Source organism: Pseudonaja textilis, chromosome 2, assembly GCF_049901715.1.
Source record: "Pseudonaja textilis isolate UNSWEBS1 chromosome 2, rPseTex1.2, whole genome shotgun sequence".
NCBI lineage: Eukaryota > Metazoa > Chordata > Lepidosauria > Squamata > Elapidae > Pseudonaja > Pseudonaja textilis.
This window is the reverse complement of record NC_141991.1, coordinates 219,984,682-220,008,633: the sequence shown is the minus strand read 5'-3', so window position 1 is coordinate 220,008,633 and position 23,952 is coordinate 219,984,682. Positions and strand designations below refer to the sequence as shown.

At 37.0% G+C, this 23,952-nt stretch overlaps 2 long non-coding RNA genes across 5 annotated transcripts in view; one reads left to right on the top strand and one right to left on the bottom strand.

The window, feature by feature from the left end:
* LOC148127376 (uncharacterized) overlaps positions 1-23,952 on the top strand; it is a 99,972-nt gene that overhangs the window by 16,309 nt on the left and 59,711 nt on the right. The gene's annotated exons all lie outside the window — the stretch shown is intronic.
* The window catches only part of LOC148127375 (uncharacterized), a 127,731-nt gene continuing 118,049 nt past the window's right edge, over positions 14,271-23,952 (bottom strand). For 2 of the 4 annotated variants that reach the window (XR_015742267.1, XR_015742271.1), the window contains 2 exons: positions 14,542-18,785; positions 14,271-14,501 (listed from right to left, as the gene is read on the bottom strand). This is a non-coding gene — a long non-coding RNA (uncharacterized LOC148127375). The remainder of the gene's footprint in view (positions 14,502-14,541; positions 18,786-23,952) is intronic. The other 2 variants (XR_015742268.1, XR_015742269.1) reach the window with 1 other exon arrangement.

Here is a 23,952-nt window from a genome sequence, read left to right as displayed (position 1 = left end):
TCCAATGGAAGGAATTTGAAAATGCACGAATAGCACATGGTAATCACAACAAAAGAGTTATTGATGTTAGGATTTCATTTTATTTGTGAATGTATTTTCATTAGTCAATGACTGGAATAACATTTCTTTTTTGTTCACATAATAATTGTTACCCCCTAGTCTCAAAGGTTTTTTTTCAGGAGGCAACTGAACTTTCTTGTTTTTCCTTCTGAAGATGTTTCTTCCAGTTGCCCAGTCCAGTTGCCTCCTGAAAAAGCACCTTTGGGACAACCATGGCCTGGATGACTGAAAATCTCTACAGACTGTTACCCTCTAAGTTGTGTCTATTCAGAAGATGCACAAGCCTTGGGAAAATGTTACACTTGTTCCCATAGCCCAGCACTTTACAGGATCTGCCACCCAATGCTGACCTTCAGGTTTTCTGCTAACTGGCCTCTGCAGCTTACCAGAAACTATCCCAGGTCATGTGATGCTTTTTCTTGAAACAGCTTCACGGAATCTCTTCCATAGCTTCCAAAAACTGCATGCTCCATTCTCATGTGATTTTTTTTTTTTTGAGGTCATGTGTGATGAGCCAGGGTGGAAAACAAACGCAACAAAGTCACAAAAACAGATGAAGTCCTTTAATTCCTTCAACTTGGCTTCAAAGGTCCAAATATCATTAACTGGAGAAAAAACTCGCCCACACAGAGTTGTAAAAAGGAAGAACTTCCGTTCAAATCAAAATACATATAAATTATAAATAGAAAAAACAACACAAACCACACTGAAGCAATTAAGGAGACCAGGCAGGTTAAGGGCTTGAAGATGTCCACAGATATCAAAATACACACACTGGGAAGGACGCCAGAACTCAGATAAGAACAGACAGACTAGAAATATTTTCATGCTTCGCTTCCAGCACTGGCCCATGCGCAATTTGTCCTTTTAAACAGTCCTCACAGCTGCAGCCCATGAAGGGGATCAAGGCCCTTTCCTGCCCTGTAGACCACACCATTCATGTTTCTACCTTATCCACTCCTCTCTGTGTGCTCTAGGATGAAGAGGGATGGGCCTGGGTCTTCCTCTGACTGCTCAGCTGTCCTGGCCCTTCCCCAATTTCCTCCACAACCTCCAGAGCCATACTCCAACTTCCTGTCGGCTGTTCCTCCTCTCCCTCAGAGTCAGATTCTAACAGGGGCATGAGATCATGTGAGCAGCCCTCGTGACTTCCAGAAGGTTCAGAGACTGGAGGAGAGCACCCCCCATTTTTGTGCAGTCTCTACAACCTACAAAAATTGCAGAAGAATGGGGTATGTTTCAAGAATAGTTGTTGGGTTTAATGAATATTGGCATATCATCCAAAATGTCATGGTGTGCCACCTCTGACACTTATGTCATAGGTTCATCACTGAGCTAAATATACAAGTGGATCTGTTTTACTCTGGTAATCTAAGACTGGGTTGATTGAAAAATATATAAGTATAAATATTTGTAAGCTCAAAATTGCTCAAAAGAAATCATTTAATTTACTTTTTGATCATAAAGCATCTACAAAACAGACTTTTTATTTTTAGGGGGTTTGAGGAAAATGGAATTTCTTTGTCTTTTTTGCAATAATTTACAGCATGGGTGTCAAACTTGATTCCACTAAGGGCCACATCAAGGTTGTGTTTGACCTCAGAGGGCCGGAGTGGGTTGTCCAGGGTGGGCATGGCCAACTGAACATCACTCATGTCGGGAGCTCCTGTGGTGGCCTTAGTGCTCTGCCAGAGAAAAAAGGCTTCCAAGCTCCATTTTTGGCTGCCACAACCTCCTGAAATCCTCTGCCAATGAAAACAGAGCTCAGGAAGAGCCCTCCTGAGCTCCGTTTTCACTGGCAGAGGGTTGCAGGAGGCCGTGACAGCTGAAAACAGCTCAGGAGCCTGTTTTTACTGGCAGAAGCATCGTAGGCCAGTCCTTCACTATTTCCAGGGTGGCCCCATGGGCCAGATCTAAGCAACCTGAGGCCAGATCTGACCCCTGGGCCTTGAGTTTGACGCCCCTGATTTACAGGATTAGCTCAAATGATGCAGACTGATAAATTATAGTACACTTAAAAATATAGCCCCAAATTGTCTTTTTTATATCAAAGAAGAAGAAAAAGCTATCAAAGAAAATAAGTCATTTCATTTCAAAAATAGCAACATGAAGTGGAAACCCTCCTCCCCTCAACAGCTGGAAAATAAATTTACATGGTTAGGTACCATAATCTCTAAAGAAAACTCTTTAAGAATGCTGCATTTTCAAAAAATAGCTGACAAAAATGTAAACTTGAACCCAAGGGTACAAAAACTAAGGCAAATAATAGTGTTTTAGGTTTAAGATACATTAATTGTGTGGTAGTTAATGCACCAGACCTTAGGCATAAAACTAGGTTCCCTTGAGTCAGACATCCTTGCTTAGGAAGCAAGGAAGCATCCTTGCTTAGAAGGAGGCATTAGCAAGCCGTTTCTGAAAATCTTGATAAGAAAACCTCAGGGAACTTAACCATACAATTTCCAGGAGTCAACCATGATTTGAAGGCATGCAGACACACACACTATCCACAAGCAAGCATATACACAACCTAAACAAATGATGAATAGAGTCAGTTGAAGTGATTAAGGCACTGGGCTAAAATCTAGGAAATTTGAGTTCTACTCACTTAGACATGAAGGAGCCTTAGACTCCTGCCTTTGACACAAAAAATAATCTTACTAAGAAAACTGCATGGACTTGTGCACATACTCACCAGAAAAGAAGACTGATTTGAAGGCATATAATACAGTAATATAATGATGGAAGGACTCAGTAGGTGGATGAAAATGCCAAATCCAGCCTAAACATCTGCCTGACTATGACATACCATAATATAGATGTAATGTAGTTGTAACTGAACACTTGGGATGCACAATTAACAAATAAGGAGGAAAAAGCCAAACAGTGCACCACTAAAATGGAAGATCAAGTTGGAAAATAAGATCAGCAAGTTACATCAGATGAAACAGATAGAACAGATGAAAAAAAAAGCTGAAGAACAAGAAGACCAAAGTATATCTGATCAAGAAATATCACCTGAAACAAGGAAGATTATTGATTGATAAACATGCATAATAATTATCCCCTCCATGGATACTCCCTTTTCATGAGAAAGGGGGTTGCAATGCTCCGAGGAGGGTAGAACTATGCTGACAATAAGTGTATTCTACCAGAAAGATTACACATGCCAAATAGGTCTTAGCAAAAGAGCCAGACGAAGCGTATACACCAACCCACTTAATATAGTGAGAAAACAGAAAAAGATTACTATACTGATTGTTGCCTGAGTCAACCAAGACTGCATCAGATTTTAAACTTTCTTGGCATCAGTTGACAAGTGCATAGTGAACTCAGGAACTATGGCAGGGGAACCAGGGCCTAGCCCTGTACAAACAACTGGATGAACAACCATCTCAGGCAAGACAAAAGTATGCTGTGTTTGAAACTGCCAACTTAATTCTATTGGATTTAGTATCTCCCTTATTTCTTCCAATTCTTTATTTGGTCTTTCTTGTAGGACTGTTTGGTTTCTCCAGGCTTCATGGTATGCTAGCTTCAATGCATCTTCTTCACTGTTCTTCAGATATTCTTCCAAAGCCTTTTATTTTCCTTTTTCAATTGTCATATGGGCATGGATGTCTCAAGTACACCAATTTTCCTTTGTAGGTGGAGTATATGAATATCACTGCATAGGCAAAAATTATGATTCAGTCACTATTTTTCTGGATTTTCTTTTATCACACTATTGCAATCAGATTCCAGTATTATGAGAGGACTGGAATTGCCCAGATGTTAATTGCCTTGATGATATTTCTTCCACTGAATTTGGATTTTAAGATCTTCATGAGATGATATATTCATTTCTAACCTTCTTCATTGATTTCTACTGTGTTCGATGTTGTCATCTTGAAGGATGCCCAGGTATTTGTAGTGATTGTCTTCATCCAGATTCTTGAAGTTATTTCTTTAGAGTATCTTGATTCCTTCAGTTTTCACTGTTTTTCTCCTGTTGTTTTGTTCCTCTGCTGTTTGGGCAGCTTTCTTTCTGCTCAGGGTGAATAAATTTGTTTTCAATTAGATACTGTTGAATTGCATCAGCTACTACACCTGTCAAGCTCCTGTCGGAGTCTGAATCCAAGGAGGAAGCCGAACAGCTGACAGGGAGTGGGAATATGGCTCCGTTGGCTGTGGAGGAAACCGTGGAAAGGCAAAGTCCAGCTGGGCAGAGCAGGAAAGAGGTAGAACAAGGGAGGGAATTCAGAGGAAGACCCAGGCCCATCCCCTCTTCATCCTAGGGCATGCAGGGAGGAACGGAGAAGAGAGCAATGTGACTTTATCTTGTATTGTCGTGGCTTATCTGTGTTCCTGGCGTCTTCCCAACTGTGTGAGTTTTGCTGTGCTTTCAAGTCTGAAATTCTTGCTCCTGCCCTGCCAAATTAATTACTTCAGTTTGGCTTGTTTGGACTTTAAGTTACAGTTTGTGTTTACCCTGTTTTGGACGGAATTTTCTGCAGTCAACGGGTGTTCCTAGGAGAGTTTTTCTCCAGCCAGAAGGTAACCTGGACATTGGGGGCAAAGTTGGAGATAAAGGGACTCATTGATTATCTGACTGTGTTGCCTTTGTGCCATGCCCAGGGTCATCACAACACCACTTATCAGTTTGAATGTTGTTGGCAAGCAAGTAATTGGGCTATGGTTGCTATATGTTTCTCCTTTTGCTGGATCTTTTATTATCAGGTAGAATTTACCAGATACTAAACAATCTTCATTTTCATTTTCCTGCAGTTTGTTGTTAAACTGCTTTGCAATGAATGAGTGTACAACCAATCAAGTGTTTCAGCCAAGAACCATGCAATTCATCTTCACTCAATGCTGACCAATTCTTGATCTTCTTTGCTCCAGTCTTTCTGTTTTTATTACAATTTTTTTCAGTTCAATAAGTGGATAAAAAGCCAGATCCAATATAAACAACTGGCTGACTGTGTGACCAACTCTAATAATAATAAAACCCTAGTCAGTTACTTTTGGCTAGTTAATGCGCACAGAACATTTCTTCCTTCGGTCAGCATGTACCCTGGGCATACTGTCCTGGCTGTAATATAATTGACGGCTTGAGGAAGGCCTTCATAGAGACTCATGCATGTAGATCTCTTTCTCTACAAATGGAATTACATGTGTACAAACATGACAAAGCATTTCCCCATGAATACATAAATTAGACTAGGTACTGTACTGAAACACAGTTATATATCATGTGATTTGTGATGTGCCATTGCATGCAATCCAATTATGACATGATAAACAGGGCCTCTGTGTAACAGTTCTGAGAGTATGTTATTAAGGTATATGAATTTTCATTCTACTGGCTTTAAATGACTCCCAGTTTAGATAGTTTATGAAATGAAGTTGCAAATGAATATGCAAGAAATGTAAAAGCGATTGCTTCTGAATTCATAACATGCAATATGCCTTTCTATATCTGTCCAATTGTCATGAAATCTATGTGTAGTGCATATGAAAATATATCTGTAAAAGATATGGGTGTGTTTTTATATAATTACACAATATAGAGGCACTTCAATAATATGCACAAACTGAAAATATACATTTTCATTTCTGAAAGTAGCTTCAGGTCTCTTACAACAGAGCAAATTAGCCAATGATTGCAAAGACCAGCAAGGTGGCAAAAAAAAACCCAATTGTTTTATCTGTTTGAAAATTGTAGGTTGTTGTTTATTTATTTATTAAACTTTCATGCTGCCATCTTGACAAAATGCAATATTGGGTCGCTTACAATAATTAAAATGCCTATATAAAACTCCAAAACAATAAAAAGTAATATTAAACTTGATTTAAACTTGACAAAGATGAGGAGGAAAAGAACAAGATGCACATAGGAAGGAGGTGGCTCTTAGTCCATTAATCATTTCCAGAATGACATGCCCCCATTGGGACCTCACGTCAGTTGGCAGGACCAGGTCTTTGGGGCCTTTTGGAAGGCCAAAAGGGTGGGTATGGGTGTCACCTTGGGAGGCATGATGTTCCATGGGGTTGGAGCCATGGCAAAAATGTCAGAATTCCTTGACTGATGGGGTCCATAGCATGCCTCTTTTGCCGGCATGGGTGGGAGTGTTCCTCAGATAACCTTTGTTATTTTTTCTGTTCTTTTCTTTTTTACATATTATTGGTTTTGCCACTATGCAAACTCTTGTTTCTTTTTGGCAAGCCTTTAGAGCTGATAAATCTTATATCTGTCTTTCTTTATAGCTACCTTGTCTCTATTGTAGTTGGTGGTTTGAGAGACCAAAACTAAAATAACAATACCATGAGCTGATATAACTTCTTTTCCTATCTATGTGCTTAATAATGCATAACATAATCCTGTGCAAACCTACTCAGAAGTAACCCAATACTTTTAATATGATTTATTACATAACAACCACAGCATTATTGTAGTAGAGGTATGCATTTAATACTTGGGCAAATAGTGTTAGGATTTCTGCATTTATCTTCCCTCTTCTGTCAAAATATATTTTATCACTTGTTCATCATTAACATCCTTTATTCTGTGTTTCTCTTATAGGCACAACGCTACTGGGAACTGGGAGTTGAATTTTTCTTTGTCCTTTAGGTGACAAAATTTTATTCTTCTGAAATAGCAAAATGTGGGTGTGATTTACAGGTAAATAAATAATTAAGAAATATATATAATTTAGTTATAGGTTTTATTTTTTATTTTTGTTTTTATTGCCATTCTTTAATGGTGTTGTGCAATTTTTGTGATGGACATATCATAGATGGCTAAGTGAACTGACATTTTTATTTTCTGAATTTTAAAGATAGTTTTCTTCTTTAAAGACATACAAATTGCTGTGCGTGTATTTAAATATTTGCTAAAGGAATGTAATATAAAGTCATGCATTGCCTTGAATCAGTAGGAAAAGGAATATAAGGAGTTAGTTGTACAAGACCCTTGTAAGAACTGAACTGCAATCATCAGTAAATGCTTAGTAAGAAGGACTGATTGAGATCATATACAAGAAATCACTGAATGCACAAATGAATCCTTTTTGGTTGAAACTATCAAGACTGAATTTGGAATCTTCTGAATGAAATCTTTGTTACTGAATCATGAATCCTGGGCTTTAAAAATCTATCTGTCACCTGTCTATTTATCTGTCTGTCAGTCAGTCACTCTTAGTGGTTCTGAATTCTCTTTCTAGTAGTGCTAACATACATACAGTTTTGAAGAACAAATGTGATTCTGAGCACAAATGGTCATGCATGAGTTCCAGATGGGAGTATCCTAAACAGCTGCAGTTTTTCTGGACTCACATGGCTGACCTCTGCATATAAAACAATCCTTGTAACTTTTTATTACATGTTTTGTATATCATTGTTTCTTTTAAATTGTGAGCACCAGAATTATCTGAAGTTGGAGATCACTGAAATCTAATAAAATAAACAAATGAGTTTGGCTTAAGATATCTCTGGCAACTATTATCCAGACCATATTTTGCTTTTTGAATCTAGGTATATCTTTTTATACTTTAAAGCTGTTATAATATATGTGTAGGTTAATGAATGTGGGCTGCTTAATTTCCTTTTCCTCTTTGTATCTCTTTCTTCATTTTCTTTGAAATTTATGAAAAATAATTTGCTTTCATCAGTGGTGGGTTTAAAATAATTTAACAACCGGTTCTGTGGGCATGGCTTGGTGGGTGTGGCTTAGTAGTCATGTGACTGGGTGGGTGTTGCTTTATGGTCATGTTACTAAGTGGCTGGGTGGTCATGTGATTGAGTGGGCATGGCCAACTCAGTATCACTCATGTTGAAGGCCGCCTTACCTTGCCCCGCTTGCCTCACCTCCTGAGCAATTCTGGTCTTTGACTATTAATTTGTCTACTACTACAGTGTCTGGTTGCCTGCCTGTCCTTCTGGATACAGAAATCCCACAGATTCCTATTATTCTCCACAATCTTCTGTGGAAACTCTTTGATGGCTGGCTGGAGAATTCTGGGAGTTAAAGTCCATATATCTTTCAGCTGAGAGACACTGATCTACCTTGGGGTCTATCTAGTGTGGTAAATCCCTGCTTTCATGGAACTGGAAGTTAGTGGCTACTCTTGTGCTGTTATGATCAGTGATCAGTGTTGCCTTTTCCACACACCTCACTTCAGGAATAATTATAAAAAACATGATTTCTCACTAATTTCTTTACTAGTAATAGAAACAAAATAAGCAGCCATAAATGTCACCTAAAGTTGGAACTCTATATTTGGATTCTGATGCATATTTATTGTTGTGAATGCTTTTGCAAAACAGTGGCTGGGAAGACTTGTCACGGATAAGTTTACAAAGCACCTATTTCAAATAACATTTCTTAATTATGTATTGTATTACCAGTTACTCTTGAGGTAATTGGACCTTGCCTAGCCAGCATTAAATGATGTTTTCCCCCCAGAAAGTCAGTCAATAGAAGGAGGGACTAGGGAAGGCAGGCAACTGGGCCTGGCCACGGGGACTGCAAGGAAGGCAGGCAAGCGCAGTGGGCGTCAGGGACTGCGAGGCAATGTAGGAAGCAGCTAGTCCAGGATTTGTGCCTTGCTGCTAGCAGTCACTCACTCAGGCAGGTCAGGGTAGCTTAGCTGGGCCACACAGAGAGCGCTTTGTGAGATTCAGCTGCTGGAAGGGAGGCAAGTTTGCTGGGCCATGTGGGAGGCAGCTAGGCTGGGATTTGCGTCTTGCTGCTTGTAGGCTCACCCAGGCTGTGAGGTAGATCAAGGCAGCTCAGCTGGGCCACGTGGAGAGCGCTGCGTGGAATGCAGCCGAAGGCAGGCAAGCTGGCTGGCCCTCAGAGACCGTGTGGTTGAAGGAAGCCAGGGAGCCAAACAGGGAGCAGCAGAAGCTATGCCAGGCAAGCGGATGAGATGAGGAGTGACTGGGTGGGGTGGGGCCAGCAGAATTTTTGAACTGGCCCAAACCAGCTGAATCCCATCACTGGCTTTCATTTCCTCCCCCAGCCCAAAAAGATAAGAACATTTTGATGGAGAGCAGATGATGAGAGTTTTCCCCTATTTACCTTACATAGAGAAAGGACATTTGTGATTGTTCTGAATTTCAGGGTTCATCCATCTCTCCGGTACTACAGTATGCTATTTGCCTAGCTCCCTATCCTTCAGTTAAATACCAAAACATGATATAATCAGAGCATCTATCCCCCAAGACTATTTTAGACACAGGAACCTCTCCCCCCCAAAATGTTTTTTTAAAAGATGATTTCCTAAGGTTATAATCAATACAACCAGAGGAGTATTTGTATCAGTTTATATATTTACTACAGAAAGATTTATAGCTGGCATATCTGGGAACAGAAAGGATTTGGCATTGTTCTTATTCATTGAATGATCTTTTTTCCCAAATAATTCTGGCAAATCTAATTTCTTTTAGTTTCTCTCCTCCTGCTCAGTGGCCATACTGGAAAAGCAAACTAAACTCATATCTTTACAATGACATTTAAACCCCTTCTTTTCTTTTTTGTTACAGAATGTTTGTTAGTTTTTTCAGGTCACATCAAATCTAGAATTAGACCAAACCCTTAAATGAAAACAAAGTCAGTCACACGGTAGTATTTGCAGCCTTATTTCTGAATATGTTCACCTTCCAACAGGCAACTTTGCTACATTTTTCTTTCCTTTTATATTGACAAAGATATTTACACAAAAATGAAGTAGATTTTATATCTAGATGGAAGATGTTTTGTGCCTGCAAAGGAGCCTGTATGATACATCAGAGTTGCACAGTTAATCAGAGGGACCTCTGCATGGTTAGAGAGCCATTATTTCAAATCCTTGTGTAAATATGACTTAGCAAAAAAATCCCAGCAGATTTTTTTTCTTTATGTCCTAGGAGAAAAAAAATCTGCTGGCTCATATTTAAGTAATTGTTCATTAGGACTTTCAGTTACTGTTATTGAGCCAGGTTTCCCCTTTATTATATTTGTTTTTTTCTTGCCTAAGTGTAAAACATTACTTTTTTCTACATTGAATTTCATTTTGTTGGTTAGGGCTCTGTCTTCAAGCCTGTTGGACTCCATCTGGATCTTGAACCTATCTTCTGGGTTTTTGGCTATTCCTGCAAGCTTGGTTTTATCAGAAGATTTGATGAGTCCCCTTCTATTCCCTCACTTAGATTGTTTATGAAGATATTGAAGAGTACTGGGTTTAAAATTGAATCTTAGGGTACCCAACTGCTTTCTTCTATCCATGTAGATGTAGTTCCATTAAGGAGTGCTGTTTGCCTACCAAGTACAAATCCATCTGGTGATGAGGCTGTCTATTCCACTTTTTCTGGCTTACCAAGTAGATTGTGGTCTATTTTATCAAATGCCTTATTGAAATCTAAGTACACTATGTCCATAGTATTTTGCTGACCTACTAAATTAGGTACTTGGTCAAAGAATGAAACAAGATTTGTTTGACTTGTTTTAAATAATCCCATGTTGGGTTCTGGTTATAACCTTGTTAGCTTCTAGATGTTCATAGATCTGTGATTTGATCTTTTCTAGGATCTTCCCCAGTTTTGATGTCAGGCTGATTGATTTGTAATTTCCTGGATCTGTCTGTGTTCCGCCCCACCCCGCGCTTTTGTGAAGATGGGAACCACATCTCCTCTGGTAGTTCTCTGGTGCTCCAGGATCTTTGAAAGATATGGTTCCAAGATCATGTCTACCAGTTCCTTCAGAACCATGGGACATAATCCATCCGGTCCTGGTGATTTGAACTCATCTAGAGTGGACAGATGTTATTTTACAATTTTCTTGTATTTTGTAATTTGTATTTCTAGCCTGTCATTTATGGTTCTGTTTTTGGTAGTTTGGCCTATTCGTTTCCTTTTACCTGAAGACAGATGCAAAGAATGAATTAAGCAGTTCTGCTTTCTCCCTGCTGCCTATCACTTCCTTACCACTTTCTCCCATTAGTGGACCAATTATTTCCTTGTCTTTTTTGTTTGTTTTTTATATATTGAATGATTTTTTTAAATTATTATTTTTGACATTTGTTGCAAGTCTTGCTTCATTCTGAACTTTAGCTTTCCTGACTTCATCTTTGCAGATTTGAGCTGTATATGTTATTCTGCTTTAGTTTTATGTCTGTTTTTCATTTTTATACTTATCCTTTTTGTCTTTCAATTTATCAGAGAGTTTTTTTGTGCAACCATGCTGATTTCTTCTTGGATTTCTTATTTTTCTTTTTTAGTGGTATTGTGCTAGAGTGGGCTTTTATAATAATATTTTTCAGACTTTCCCAAGCTTCTTGAGTTGTTTGCCCCTTTAAGATTTTCATCCATGGAATCTTTCCCAAGCTGTCTCTACGTTTGTTGAAATCAGCTATTTTAAAGTCTAAGACATTGGTTTAATTGTGTTATGTTGCTTGTGTCTGTATTATATTGAACTCTAATATGACATGGTCACCCTCCCCCAAGTTCCTGAAACTTCAACCCCGTATACATTTCTTCTCTGTTAATAAGAATTAGGTCCACTATAACTGACCATCCAGTTTCTTCTCTATTTTGGGGATGACTCAGTTGTCAGCTAGGTTGGTTAGGAACCATGTTCTATTTTCCACTTGAAGCAAATTTTATTTCCCAGTTGATATCAGGGTAGTTAAAGTCCCCCGTTACTATTGTGGTGTGTTTTCTACATACATTTGTTAACTGATGGGCTAAAAGTTCATCTGTTTCTTCTGCTTGGTTAGGTAGTTGGTAGTTTACACCTATGGCAATGTCATTCTTTTTTCCTTTTGTATTAACCCATATGCATTCTAAGAAGCTTTCATCCTTGGTATGCATTTCTTAGAGATGTAGTGATCTCTTACATACATAATGCCCATCTTAGCTTCCACTGAGCATTATGCTTTTTCATCGTTTTTCCCTTGATCACTCCCGTCACAGCATGACCTATATGGGACACAGCTCTGCTTTGTCTTTGCTTGGAACAGTCCCCTCTTCCTCTTCTTCCCTTTGGCTTGTTTTTTTTTTTTTTTGAGCTAGAATCCACCATGAACAGCAAACTTGTGGTCACCTGTCATTTTTAATCACAGTATTTTCCAAAATAGGCCATAAGTTAGGTCCATATTTGAAGAAGCATGGTTAGCAAGGACACTAAAGAGGCAAGCAGTCAGAACTCACAGAATTCCAGGGCCCTTACTAGCCACAGATCTTCAATGGTAGCAACAGATTCAACTGCATACATGTATAAAGTTGAAGTTTCAACCAGCCCTAAGAATAGTGTTTGATTTTATGCCATGATTTTATTGGCCCATTGCTATTGGTGCTTGTCTGTAATATGTTTTCCCTGAAACAATAAAGTCCTAGCATTCTTCCTTGTTCATATATTGTAGAGTAACTGGCAGAGCAGTTAAAGTGTAGCACTTAATGTGTAATTTTTTGCAATTTCACATACGGGTTATATTCAGAACCAGTTGGGAATTTTCTAGAGCTTGCAGCTTTTCTTGGAAGGAGTCCTGCTCTCTGTGCACATCATGTATGACTATGTGCAATTCTCACTCATCCTCATTTTTAAAATCTACAGCAATAGCATATCATTATGCTTATAGACTGCAGGCGATCAAACCGGTCAGTGCTAGAGGAGATCAACCTTGGCTGCTCTTTAGAAGGCCAGATCCTGAAGATGAAACTTAAATACTTTGGCCACCTAATGAAAAGGAAGGACTCATTGGAAAAGAGCCTAATGCTGGGAATGATTGAGGGCAGAAGAAGAGAATGAGGTGGGTGGATGGAGTTACTGAAGCAGTTGGTGTGAGCTTAGGGACAGGAAGGCCTGGAAGAACATTGTCCATGGGGTCCTGATAGGTCAGACATGACTGAGATTAACAACAACAACAACAACAACATGCTTATAGAATCAGTAGTCAGCTGGCCTCTCTAATTGTCAGAGAATCAAGTTAGAAAAGGATGCATATTAGAAACATTGACTTGAGAAAATGGTCAAAGGTGGGTGCTATCTATGAAGGAATTTCTATGAATTGAGAACAATACAGATGCAAGTCCTGCACAATCCACTACACTTAATCCACAATGTTGGGGATTCATTTGAAGAGATAACATTCTGCCCCATTTGTCCCTTCACACATCTAAAATAAACTTGTAAGACATACTTTGTGTATGAGTAGCCAACATTGTCACTTACAGCAGGAAATAATTTTAATTCAGCTTTCATGGCAGCAATGACTTGTGGCATAATAGTATTGTGTGAATGTGTCCCAAAAATAATTCCTAGTGTTATTTAAATAGACATGTAATATATACTATGAATAGGCTGATTAATTCTAAGTATAATAAAATAAATAAATAAATAAAATGAATTCTTGCCCCAAACTACTCTGGTATCCAGAATACATGGCAAAATTTCTACCACATGAGATAGTTCAACCTTAACTGTACTGTACTTAAAATTCCAAGTAGTTTGGCAGTCTTTCAGCAAACGTAACCATCAGAGACCCTGCTAGTGCTGTGTAGGTTTATTGTTTCCTGTACTCTAAGGCAATCAAACAATTCTGCAAATGTTCTTGAAAGGATACAGCTCAAATGTTACTTCATTAAACATCTTCTTGGCATTCATTCCATTTCCCACTTTGAATTGCTGCATTTAGTTTGGAAATGACCTTTTAAAGCAAGGCATTTTTATTAACTCTTTGATTGACTTACAGCGCAATACCCCCAAAACAAAACAAAACTAACATTAAAGCATCCACAGTAAATGCTTTGTAAATTGGCTTATAACCAAGAATGGTAGAAAAAGGAAATGAATGTAGTCATTAAATAGATTAGATATTGTTTGATCTTTCTGAAATTCCCTTCAATATTATTATTTTTTTTACAAATTTGAAGAACATTAGATAGCATTTAGGAGAAGTTCATCTGCTGCTTTTGATGAACAGTCTTAAATCTGCTGTATCAGTAAGATTGTATGGTCAGGTATTTACAAGCGTACAAAACATCTTATCCTCAGAAAATGCATGTTACTTTGAAAGAGACACAGAAAGTCACATATTAGTTTAAGTATACCAATGTTCAAGCTGAAAGTACCATGGGTAGGTGATCAATAAGATTATACTGTGGTCTCACCAATGCAGTATTACATATTGTAGTAGTGTTTTAATAAATAAAGTTTGTATATTTAATACAAATTCAATAAAGTAATAAATAATGTTTTATTGCTAAACAGTACTGTATGTAGCCAATTTATTAGTTCAGATTCTATGTTATGAATTTTATCTTTTGACAACACGTAGGATTAAGCTAGTAGAATTTCCCACACCCCAGACAAAAACATGGTATGATATTTTCTTTTCTTTTCTTCTAAAACACACTTATACAATATATATCCTTCTGATAAATTTGATAGGGATTAGAAATGCAAACAAATTCAGTACCTATGCCTATAAACAATACCTATAAGCAGTACCTATGCTTATAGACCTATGTCTATAAATAATAAGATAGTTCTTCTATCTTTCATTCACTAATAGTACTCCAATGGCATCACTTACAAATACCCTAATTACTGGAACTGAATGTGATTGATCCATGTTATTGTTTTCCACATACTTTGTCCATTTATTAGCATGTTTCTCAGTCTGTACAATAGAAAGAATCAAAATTAATCAAATAGTAGAGGGCTAGATTTTTTCAATGTACTTGGAGAAAAAAGAATCCTAACCAAAATTTAAATTAAGTTTTATGTTATGCAAATATTGATGCTATACTTCTGTCTGGATTAAGCATGCTATGCTAAGTATTGAAAACTTCTTCCATTAATGGATAGCCTACATCTGATTGTCTGTTTTCAGTGTGTTTGTATATAATGCCCAACTATGCCTCAGTAAATATGTTCCTTCCTGAGAAATCCTCACAACAAAATCAGTTTTATTGTGGTTACCATGAAATGACAGCCTCTCTGGAAAATGCACACTTCTAGAGTTGGCAAGTACAGACTATCTAATTCTACTGTTGGTTGTGACACATTGTCAGAGTAAGTTAAATGAAAATGCGCATCATAAATGACATCATTTTCATATCTAGTTATTTATTGCACTGCATTTTCTTGCACCTGAGACAACAGACTCAGAGATAGAATCTTCAAGACCACATATGCTGTTTTGATAACCTTAGTTCCCATTTACATTTTATTTGTGCAATGTCTGAAAGCAACAATGTATCAGGAACTGTTCCAAACCATTTTTGCAGATCACAGTATTGCTATCATGCATTTTGATGTAATCTATGAAAAAGTACAGAGAAGAACAACCAGGATGATAAGTGGACTGGATGCTAAAACATAAAATGAACAGTTGCAGGCACTGGGCTTGGCTAGTCTAGTACAGAGAAGGACCAGGGGAGACATGATAGCTGTCTTCCAATATTTGAGGGGCTGCCACAGAGAAGAAAGGGTCAAGCTATTTTCTAAAGCATCTGTAGGCCAAAAAAGGAATAATGGATGGAAACTGAACAAGGAGAGATTTAACCTGTAAATAAGGAGAAACTTTCTGACAGAGAACAGCTTGCCCTCGGAAGTTGTGGGAGCGCTATCACTCTTCAAGAAGAGATTGGACTGCCATTTGTCAGAAATGGTGTAGGATCTCCCACTTGGGTGGGGGGTTGGACTAGATGTCCCTTCCAACTCTGATTATCTGTTATCCAGAGCTCTGCTTCCTGTGATGCCTTCCATTTTAGTCAACCCATTTTAGCAGTATTAGTTCTGCTGCATCATATATTTGTATAAATAACATTCTTTTAAATAATCAAACATCTATGAACAATATAGATATATTACATGAACCAGAATTTTTTAATTTGATAGTCAACATATTTTAAGAAGCAGTATTTTAACTGCTAAAATATAAGATAGTAATGATGACAATACAATTGTTTACATACAATTGATAAAAGCCCACATATATAATTCATTACATATGACTAGGAAATATTTAGTTAAAAATAGGGCTTACAACATTTTCCATATATCATTACATTTTTTCCACCAAAATAGTATAAAAGACAAGCAGGATATTTTAATAAGTCTCATTTTTATAAATTACAAAAGCAAAACAAAAAACAAAGCTATAATTTTGATTGAGGCTAAGGCATATGACAACAGCATTTTCTACAAACATGTTCTTAAACAAAATATGCATTTTTAAAAAAATGAACATTTCAAACATCCTTTTCTAGTTTTTATTTTCTGTTGGGTGATGGCTTATGCATCTTCCATGCAGCTACCTATTTACAAATATACTTTAGATGCTGCACTACAAATGATCTTTCCCTCGAATTTAATTTAAACAATACTAATGAAACAAATTCTATCTTCTTGAAACAAATGTATTCATTCCTCCTAAGTTATTGCTCTGAGCAGTCAGATTGGATTCAATAGGCACATTTCCTAATCACAATGCAAGGCAGAGAATGCGCTCCTTCTCATCAGTAGCTATATGTGCAATGAGCAAACATTCTGCCTAATCTATTTCATTTGTATATGAAAATATCTGGTATATCAGATGTCAATAGAACATCAGTAAAGATGGGCTGGTAAGCGTACAATCAATACAAGTAAGTTTGCTTTTAGTATGCCCTTTTTAAAACTCAAATGCACTCTGGAACAGGTAATCTTCAAGTTATTATCAGATTTGAGACCATAATTTTGGTTGCTAAACAAAGCGGTTGTTAAGTGAGTCATGCACATATGTACACCTTTTTTGCCACTGTTGTTAAGCAATGACAACAGTTATTAAATGGATCATGAGATCATTAAGCAAATACAACTTCCCCCCTTGACCATTTGTTAAAGGCTATTGGGAAGATCACAAATAGTGATCACTTGGCCCCAGGAGAGTGTAAATATATACTATTTCCAATTCCAAGGATTTTGATTATGTGACAATGAGAATGTGACAATTGTGTGAGGACCAGTCATAATTACATTTTCAGGATCGCTGTAACTTTGAACAATTGCTAAATGAATAGTTATAAATTAAGTACTACCATGAGGCGTTGAGTTCAATTCATCTGTGATTGTCTTTTTCCACTGAAAAAACAAGATAGTTTGCCTCCACACATTTTGAGTGGCAATAGTTTCCTTTGAAGTTAGCTTTTTCAACATCAAAGTAGACAATTACTAAAAGAAAACATTCATAATAAAGGTATGGTTGGGAAATTATCTTGAATATGTAAGATTAATGGATTGCAGTGAAAAATCTCTACAAAATTATTTGACCAAAGACAAATATAGATTAAATCTGCTACTTTCGTTAAATTCAGTGGTATTTTGTTGTTCCTACTTTCTTTTTGGGAACATCAGGAAACATGGTTAGAAACAGGCTAAATAAGATCCATAAAGAAAATTTAGATTCCCCGCCCCCCATAGTCACAAAGACTCATCAAGGACTTTATTATCCTTTCGGTTGATATTTTGGATCCACCCAATAGGTGTTCTCATTTGCCATACTTGTGCCATATGCCACTGAAAGATCCTTGTTCAAGTAAACATGAACTGTGAACAGCCTTTCATCCTTTTATAGAACCAAATTATCACAATATAGATGATTATTAGAGGAATATTATATGAATTATCACAAGCAACAATTCAAATTTGCTTGTGCTGAACTAAAGACACAAAAAATATCATCTAATATCAGGAAACCAGGAAGTTGACCAGGCTGCATAATTAGCACTTTAGGAAGGTTTCAGGCAGAACCATTTACAAATAATTGAAGATTAAGCCTGGGGTTTTGCAAATGAAGCACACATTAGGGCCCTTCTTGACAGAATCCCCAGGATCAGGTAGCTGCCTGGAGCGGCACCGGGTACTACATATTTTATAATCCTGGACAGCCATCATCTATTCCAGGTGTGTCAAAGTCGATTTCATTGAGGGCTTCATCGGGGTTGTGTTTGACCTTGGGGGGCAGAGGTGAGCATGTCCAGGATAGGTGTTGCCAGTTTGTCACTCATGTGGGGGCGCTTATGGTGGCCTGAACGGTCTGCCAGTGAAAATGGGCTCCTGAGCTCCGTCTTTGGCTGCAACTTCCTGTAACCCTCTGCCAGAGAAAACAGAGCTTGGGAGGGCTGTCCATAGCCATCGCATGCTCCATTTTCGGCTGCATGACCTCATGCAACCCTCTGCCAGCAAAAATGGAGCTCTATTTTCACTGGCAGAAGCATCACAGGCCTGTCTTTGCTGTTTCCAAAGCAGCCTTGTGGGACGGATCTAAGCACCCCAGGGGCTGGATTTGGCCCCCGGGCCTTGAGTTTGACACCCCTGATCTATTCTATACTATGATAGACTGACTTCCCATTTGACATGGTTGATGACACCTTCCTCTGTTTTGTAACAGATCTTGTTAATGGTTCATAAATTGTGAAATAGCCCAGAGAAGGAACCAATCTACTGAAGTTTAAATGCATCTGCTAACAGACTATAGGTCCTATAGAACTAATATTGGACATTTCCTTTACAGACTACGAAAGACAGATGAACAACAGCAGACTTGTCTGTACATTTTTCTGCATTAAAACTTTAGTTGTTGAGCTCATGTCCAGGGTGATTAGGACCTCTTTTCTTTTTTCTCCCTGCAGTATATTTGAATTATCAGATAACTTGCAGTGCCAGGAAATATCTCTCCATCCTTTCAAATGAAACTCCTGAAAAACTGAAGAAACTCCATCTGCAAAAAAAAAAAAATTTTTTTTTTATTAGAACAAAGATAAATCCTCAATAAATGTTCCATGTAGGTCAAAGAGATGATCCATGCCCAGGGTATTATCTCTGATTCTGCGTACCTATTTGATATATTTAGAAAAGTAAATCTAAAAATAATGTTTTTTAAAAATATGAAAAACTTTACTGATTCTTCTGATAAGTCTGTAAACAAACAATACAATGTTGTACAACAGTACAATGCTTTTATATAGTCTTTTAAAAAGTCAAGATTGATATAAAGATGGTAGATTTCTACATGCTAAACACTTACAGTAAATAGAATTTAAAATTGTCTCCTAACATGATTCTTTTCAGATAAGTTGAACAAAAAATAGGAATTCATAGCCAGAATACTTTATATATTAACAGAGTGATCTAGCATATTTAATAGATACCCATTCAGAAAGCTTTCTCAGGATAAACAAATTGTACAAATTAATTCTTGATTCAGAATGCTAAATGATCCACCACATATGAAATTACTGATTAAATCATCTGTATATTTATATGAATATATAAGTCCTTGCCTTTAGAATTGCAAATTTCTCTTTATGTTTAAAAGGGAGAAATGAAATAAATACAACAAAACTAAAATGCATATACAAGAAATAAATATCAAATTCTTGCATATGCACATACATGCACACAGACTTTTTTCTCAGTTAAATCCACTTATTGTTATGTGTTGCAACATAATGTTTTTAAAATGTATATTTTACTGTTTTAGAAAACATAAGAAAGATTGCTATGATATAAATCTTTTGTGGTTAAAAACTGATATATTTATTATGATATTCATTTCCATTTATTGCCACTCCATCAAATGCATGGGCTGTTAGTCTTTCCCAACTTTTAAATTTTATTACTATTTAAATCTTTAAACCAATCCAATGTATGTAGTAGGAATCTAAATTAAAGTTTCCTACCAAATATTTAATATCTGCTTTGAATATATTCGGTGAATGAAACCTGATGGTGTTTGACTTTTAGGGATGGGATAGAATATAATTTTTATTGGTATTCATATAGGAGATTCACCAGCAACTTCAGTTGAAATTGCCATTCTATGTTGGGCAGAGTCATGTGATTATTTTTCATTTTATAACGGTATTGCTTAGTATCATAATGGCTGGTTCTAACTGTGGTTGATAAGTATGGACTATTTGTATATGTATTTTCATCCATTTGTGGTGTTGTTCACAGCTTCATATCCAGTGCAATTCCAAATTTGTCATAAAATTTATTTTTTTAAAAAAATATATTTTTAATTAGCATTTTACTATCCAGTCCCTATATCTAAATTGAAAAACAAAGAATTAATCAAACTAGCAGCAAAGTTGAGATGTTTTCATTCAAGACAATCCCAGAATGCCTGCATTTACCAGTAAGGAGTGCTACGTAGTTACTTATTTTTGTGGTTACCTTTCACTAGGCAGTTTCTGAAATGTTGCCAGCTACATAATGCTATTGCAGTCATGATTTAGCCATTAAAAAATAACAACAATCTTTATCACTTGGGACAAAGATACAGTCCACACAAATCTGACCACAGATGGGTTGAGGCAATTCACAATAAAGTACATGTTCACTTTCTTTTTTGAATATTTTATATGAGGGTAGATCTTAGAATGCATTTGAGGAATACCTCCATTACAAAAATAATCTTATTTCTCTTCGTCTGCTGAGCAGATACAGCAAGAAAAGTGTGTATCAACAAATACATTTTCATTTCTACAATACTCTTCCAAGTCCAAGATAGGGAAATTGGCAGAATATGGGGTTGTAAGGATCTTGGAGATTTTATACTATTCTAGACAAATAGTTGTCAAACCTCTTCTTGAAAATCCATTGGTGCTTTTTAAGTACAAATCCCAAGTCGTGCTCCTAGATTTTTAGATTTTTCAAGAGAATCTGACATATTTAATGTAAGAGTTTTATATAAAGCAAAAGAAATTGCCTTGATTTTAAGTGGAGTAGAAACTAAGATCTGGGAACCTTACAAAGAAATGATTATATTTTGTACCATTAAAATTTTTGAAAGCAATCCTTTCTCAAAATGCATTCATTATTAACAAGTTTTCCAAACCAGCAATTAGGATATGTCTATACCAATGATTAGACATAGAATGACAGCATAACTCAAGTGGAAATTATCCCGATACCCACATGGGGTCCTTATTATTAATCTTATCCATAAGCAAGAAAGGAAAATGTAATTATGGATAAAAAGACAGGATATCCTGTCATCATCTTCTTCAATATGATCATATTGTCATATAACTCTAATATGGTTTCCTCAGACCAAAATGTGTCAGTTAAGCACCAATAATTCCCTGATTAGCTCCTTGGGATTCCCACTTTGCACAAGGGTGAACTTAACTTTTCTTGCCTTCTTTTCCACATTTGCACCTTCAAAGTTCACACTTGGAGAGAATATGGCTTGCTAAAGAGAGTAAATGTTGCTGTTATTTCCCTTTTCTTTTTTAATAAAAGACGTAGATTTGTATTTCACCACAAAGAAAACCACATGTTCCAAAGCTGATTTCCCCCACCCCCAAGAAATCTATTATGAAACAGGATCAGGGAAATGGGAAAGCACACAAGGGAACCTTTAGTTGTTAGATATTCAGAACAATATCAGTATGTGAAATGGTGGGCATTGTTTGTCACTAATGATGTTGAAGACAATGTCCAGTCATCTCCCATAGCTCTTGTGCAATCACATTCCACACAGGTATTCCAATGGGAATAGATTCGCGACCAGGGGATGAGTTTTCAGATACAAGATATAATGGTTTGAATAATGGGGAAATACAGTATCTCAGTAAGAGAAATGCAATCTCAAGGGAATGTTTGTGCCTTATCAATGGTCACCAAATGCACATTTATCATGTTTTTTAAAAATCTGATTGTGAAAAAAATGGCCCACACATCCATATTCTGAATGTACATGTTTAAGCCAATGACTCTACAATTGTTAAGATGTTTTCAAATGCACATACTTTATTGTTGGATATATTGGAAGATTAGCTTTTTAAAAAGTAGATTGATTTTTCTTTTAAGAAACTGATTTGCAGTCAAATCACTGTTTTATACTGCATGCTGTAGATTAAATTCTGCTAGAATAATTACAACTAAAAAGTTATTGTTGTATTCTATTTTAATAAAGCATTATTGGCATGCAAGTGAATTGCCACCACTAGGTGTGGTGACTTAGTAGTGAAGACTCTCTTCTCCCATTCAGAAGATAGAGAGTTCAATCCTAGATAGCAGCTGATGTTTCTATCTGCTACAAACTCTGCATGGTGTCATGAAAGGCATCTGGCCAGTAAATGCTCAGCTTCATCCAATCATCCCAACTCTACCCCGAATTAAGGGGTTACATGATCATAAAAGGAAGGGTTTTCTTTGTTGGCATGAACTGAGGACTGGCCAAATTTTAATTTCTTTATATTTGAATAGGTAAAGATAAAGATTCCCCTCGCACATATGTGCTAGTCATTTCTGGCTCTAGGGGGCGGTGCTCATCTCTGTTACCAAGCTGAAGAGCCAGTGCTGTCTGAAGACATCTCCATCGTCATGTGGCTGGCATGACTAAATGCCGAAGGCACATGGAATGCTGTTACCTTCGCAACAAGTGATCCTTATTTTTCTACTTGCATTTTTACATGCTTTCGAACTGCTAGGTTAGCAGAAGCTGGGGCAAGTAATGGGAGCTCACTCTATTATGTGGTGCTAGGGATTTGAACCGCCAAACTGCAGACCTTTCTGATCGACAAGCTCAGCTTCTTAGCCACTGAGCCACTGCATCCCCTTATATTTGAATAGAAAAGTATTATTTGATAGAGATTCTCTTTTTTGCTACACATGTTATAATGCATTCTCAATCATTATTAAACATTTGCATTCAGAAACTTTATTCAGAAACATATTTCTTTCAGATTTCCTATAGTTTCATCTTGCTCTTTACATAAAGCTAGGATAGTAGAAGATACACAATACCCTCTCTCAAATATGTCTAATCCGTCTATTTCAGAAGCCATACTCTGAATATTTTGTCCAAATGAACGGAGCTGTCAAAGGTTCCTCCAAATGATTAAATGAAGAATTAAATTGTAGTTACCTAATGCTCTATGCCTTTCCTTTGTCTTTTTTCACCATGTTTGCTTTTTGTGACCAGGGGGAAAAAACAAACAACAATAAGACCAGTGGTTGCCCTACAGGGGACTTATTATTTGTAAGATTTTATATGTCATAGTTTCTCAACTCAAGACTATCTGATAAAATTTTCTCCTCCCTCCTCCCTCCACAATAACACTGTAACATAAATTTGCCTGAGAGAGAATGCACGATTTGCCCCAATTCACCCAATTAGTTTCCATAGCAAAGAGTAATCTCTGCCTTCTCTGTTTAGTTCAACACTTTTATCTCATCTCCCAATAACAGTTGGGCAACATCTCACATCTCAACACAGGCTGTCCAACAGATGCTATTCAAACATTTCAGATTGGTCTGTGATATTTTGTCATGATTTTTTCTTGTTTCTTAATTTTTAATTAGTCTTTTATACTTCCAATACTTTCACCTTCCTTTCCAATGGTAATAAAGCAAAGCAGACTCCAGTTTTGGAGACTTAAGAGACTCCTTGCAAAAATAACTGTATGGCACAAACTTATTAACTGTAGTGTCAGAGCTGCAGGCAAATAGGTCCACTGATAAGAGTTATTGGTTTCTTTATTTCAGCTACTGCTTAAGAGAGAAAATCTAGCTATCAGAAAGAAAAAAAAAAGGAAGATGTCAAGAAACAAGTGAATGGGTATTCCTGTCCAGATTTTTCTTTGAAGCCACTCTCTTCAGACCCTCCAATTATTTTGCCTTCCGGAATGTATCCCTAAGGCAATGTGGTTGCCAATTCCAATTCAAAGCTATAGAACTCTGTATAACAACAGCTCTTATATGGATAAAAGATCCAACTTAGTCTAGCATTTGTTTCTTGCAATCTCCATACAGATGCCCCTAGATGCTTAGAAACAGAAGACAGAGATCTACTCTTCCCCCACTGTTGTTCTCCCACAAATAGTATTTGGAAGCATGCTGTCCCCAGCCAGAAGGAACATTTAAACTTCAAAAAA